The sequence below is a fragment of the Lipotes vexillifer genome, unplaced genomic scaffold, assembly GCF_000442215.2.
Source record: "Lipotes vexillifer unplaced genomic scaffold, Lipotes_vexillifer_v1.1 scaffold4, whole genome shotgun sequence".
Taxonomy (NCBI): domain Eukaryota; kingdom Metazoa; phylum Chordata; class Mammalia; order Artiodactyla; family Lipotidae; genus Lipotes; species Lipotes vexillifer.
The window spans coordinates 4671722-4675954 of NW_006785876.1; the positions used below are offsets into that span (position 1 = coordinate 4671722).

The following is a 4233-nucleotide window of genomic DNA, read 5'->3' on the forward strand; positions in this document are numbered from 1 at the left end:
TATATATATATATATATATATATATATATATATACACACACACACACACACACATCTCCACTGACAGGGCACAAGTGTTCCCTTTTCTCCACCTTCTCACCAACACTTGTTATTTGTCATTTATTTATTTAATTTTTTTTTGGCCACACTGTGCGGCCTGATGGATCTTAGTTCCCTGTCCAGGGATTGAACCTGGGTCCACGGCAGTGAAAGTGCAGAGTCCTAACCACTGGACCACCAGGGCACTCCCTCTTGTCTTTTTGATAATACCCATCCTGACAAGTGTGAGGTGGTATCTCATCGTGTTTTTAATTAATTAATTAATTTTTGGCTGCATTGGGTCTGCATTGCTGCGCACGAGCTTTCTCTAGTTGCAGCGAGTGGGGGCTACTCTTCGTTTCAGTGCACGGGCCTCTCATTGCGGTGGCTTCTCTTGTTGCGGAGCACTGGCTCTAGGTGCGCTGGCTTCAGTAGTTGTGGCGCGTGGGCTCAGTAGTTATGGGTCTTGGGCTCTAGAACGCAGGCTCAGTAGTTGTGGTGCGCGGGATTAGTTGCCCCTCAGCACATGGGATCTTCCCGGACCAGGGCTCAAACCCGTGTCCCCTGCATTGGCAGGTGGATTCTTAACCACTGCACCACCAGGGGAGTCCTCATTGTGGTTTTGATTTACATTTTCCTGATGATTAATGATGTTAGGCACCTTCTCACGTATCTGTTGGTCATTTGTACGTCTTCTTTGGAAAATTGTCTATTCAGATCCTCTATCCATTTTTAAATCAGATTTTTTCGAGTTGTATGAATTCTTTATATTTTGTAGATATTAGCTGCTCATCAGATATATGATTTGTAATATTTTCTCCCACTTCATAGGCTGCCTTTTCATCTTGTTGATGGTTTCCTTTGCTGTATACCTTCCCATGTTTAACAACCAAAAAACTGGGAGGATACATGAAACAATGACGTTTGAACATTGGCCATCAGGCGGCCTAAGACAGTGACTCCTGAAAGACGAAACAAGCCAGGTGAGAGTATTGTCTGCAGGGTTTCTAGGCTGCAGGCAGGAGGGATCCAGGCTGAGCCTGGCTGTCTCCTTGAGCTGAGGAGATGGAAGGGGAGGCCAAGGCAGCTAGCTTGCGGGACAGAGCACAGGATAGGAGAGAGAGCTCTGGAATCTTCAGAGGGTTCCCTGGGACAGTCAGCTGAGGACTGATCAGCACATATGTGTGAAGGAAGTATCTGAGGTGGGAAAACAACCATCCGAAATGAACAGAGAGAACAATACTTGGAGCCCACGCAAGATGGAGATCATGCCTTTCCCTCCAGCTGAAGGGGTAAAACCTCATAATTCTTGGGGCGTTGGGTAAATGATACCAAAGCGTTTGCCTCAATGGTGGGGAAAATTAGGCCCAGACTAGATGCTTCTCAGTTCCCTCCTAACGAAGACTTAAAAAGTAAGCCTTGAGGGCTTCCCTGGTGGCGCAGTGGTTGAGAGTCCGCCTGCAGATGCAGGGGACGCGGGTTCGTGCCCCGGTCCGGGAGGATCCCACATGCTGCGGAGCGGCGGGGCCCGTGAGCCATGGCTCTGAGCCTGGGCGTCGGAGCCTGTGCTCCGCTACGGGAGAGGCCACAACAGTGAAAGGCCCGAGTACCACAAAAAAAAAAAAAAAAAAAATTAAAAAAAAGAAAAAAAGAAAAATAAGTAAGCCTTGAAAGGATCAAACTGTTTCTAAGTAAATTAATTGTATCCCAGAACAAAGCTCAAGAGTATTTACTGAAGCATAAAAATATCCAGGACGCCACAAGGCAAAATTAACAATATTTGGCATCCAATTAAAAAAATTACACTATGGAAAGGAGCAGAAACGTATGACCTACGGTGCAAAGATAAACCAACTGAAATGGTTTCAGAAATGATTCCGATAATAAAATTAGTAGACAGTTCATTAAAAGAGTTATTACTATTCCATGTGTTTAAGAAGTTAGAAGGAAAATTAAATATGGAAGATTTTTAAAAGACCCAGGTCAAACTTCTAGAAATGTAAACTACAATTAAAAAAATACATTGAATGGGATTCATACCAGATTACATGCTGCAAAAGCAAAGATGAATAAACTTGAATAAATAGCAGTAGAAACTATCCAAAATGAAACACGGTGAGAGAAAAAACTGGGAAAAAAATGAACAAAGCTCAGTGAGCTGCAGGACAACTTCAAGCAGCCTAGTAGACAGAGTATTTGGAGTCCCTGAAGGAAAGAGAAGAGCAGAAAAAGTATCTGAGTAAACTGTGGCCAAAAGTTTTCTGAACTTGATGAAAACTATAAATCCACAGATACAAGATGCTCAACAAACCCCAAGCACAAGAAACATGCATACAGGGACTTCCCTGGTGGCCCAGTGGTTAAGAATCCACCTTCCAATGCAGGGGACTCGGGTTCGATCCCTGTTTGGGGAACTAAGATCCCACATGCCATGCCACAACTAGAGGCAACTAAGCCCACATGCCACAACTAGAGAGAAGCTCGTGCACGGCAACAAAGCCCAAGCGCTGCAATGAAAGATCCCATGTGCTACAACTAAGACCAGACACAGCCAAATAAATATGTTTTAAAAACTTTAAAAAAGAAGAAACATGCATACAACTACACCAAGGCACATCATAATCAAGTAGCTTAAAAACAGTGATAAAGAGAAAATCGTAAAAGTAGCCAGAGGAGTAGAAAACATTACATACAGAGAAAGCAAAGATAAGGATAACTGCAGATTTTTCATCAGAAGCAATGCAAGCTAGAAGACAGTACAGCAACATTTCTAAAATACTGAAAAAGAAAAAAGTCAACCTAGAAGTCTAACCTAGAAGTCTACTCAGATCAGACTGTCTTATCTCTGCTCAAAGTTCTTCAGTGATTTCCTGTCTAAAAGTCTGAGTCCTCTGTACATTGACTCTGCGGCAGAGATGCTCATGCAGTAGGCTTATTGGGATGTGCTCTGAGGATCAACATCTGGGGAGGACTGAAGGAAGCAGCACTGGGCAGAGTAGATGCTGAGTTTTGACGCAGCCTCAACAGAAACCTTGGCTCACCCTGTCGTGGGTTCGCAAATGGGATGTTCCTTCAGAGCAGCCTTGAGTTGGGGTGATGGTGCCAGGCCTTTGTACTCACGGGTCTATCATCGATTGGCTATGGGATGCCCCAGGAAGGGCACATGATCTTGGGCATGGCAGCTCCCTTGGTCAAGAGCAATTCCAGACAGACACTGAGCTGAGAGAGCCAGTCTTCAGCACCCCAGGCAGCCAGGGAAATGAGTCCCTGGATTCTGAAGGAGGATCTGATGGCTTACCACATTGTTCACTATGCTTCCAAAAACTAAATGGAGAGAATCTAATCTCCTTAGCACAGCACACAGGGCCCATCATTCATGATCTTGCACAAGGTCACCCCCAGCTCACCACACACTATCTTCTCAGCCTGGAAGTCTGTCCCACCCTCTGCCCTGGCCCCACTCATCTGTTGAAAAACTCCTACTAATCCTTCAAATTACAGTCGAGTGCACCTCCTCCAAGAAGTCTCTTCTGGCTACTTTTGCAGATTCAATGATCCTTCTTGCCAGCATAGAGGTTAGAAGCATGCACCCTGGGGCCAGGGTTTGAATCCCAGCTCCGCCACTTGTTAGCTGTGTACGTAACTTAAGGCAAATTATTCAACCTCTCTGCATCTTAGTTTCCTCATCTATACAATGGGTATAACACTAATATGCTACCTCAAAGGGTTGTTATGAGGGTTAAATGAGTTAATATGTGAAAGGCCAGAACAGTGTCTGGCAGGAGTAAATCGTTACTGCTATTATTATTGTTGTTGTCGTTGTGGTTGTTGTTGAAGTTACTCAGTGTGCATTTGTTGAAAACAAGAAGGATGGAAGGAAGGGACCTGAGAGAGACAAACTGCAAAAGTATGCTCAGGGAATGTTGAGTAATCCAATCTGTCAGAAGGGTAATAATAGCCTCTCTGGGCCCATATTGGGAAGAATGTTTCATGTCACAGTAAAGAGTGTGCATCTAATTTGCTAAGAGAAATGAGAGTTTGTCAACAGATGGGAGAAAGGACCAAAGAAAGAAAGGGCTAGGCTGAGCCAGGAGGTAAGGTGTATATATATATATATATATATATATATATATATATATATATATATATGTGGGTATATATATATCTATGTTATATATCGAGAGAGAGAAAAAT

At 43.8% G+C, this 4233-nt stretch overlaps 1 non-coding gene across 1 annotated transcript; it reads right to left on the bottom strand.

The window, feature by feature from the left end:
- Positions 1–171: 171 nt before the first annotated feature.
- TRNAE-UUC (transfer RNA glutamic acid (anticodon UUC)) lies at positions 172–244 on the bottom strand. The gene has a single exon. It is a non-coding gene; the product is annotated as a tRNA-Glu (tRNA).
- Between the last annotated feature and the right edge of the window lie 3989 nt (positions 245–4233).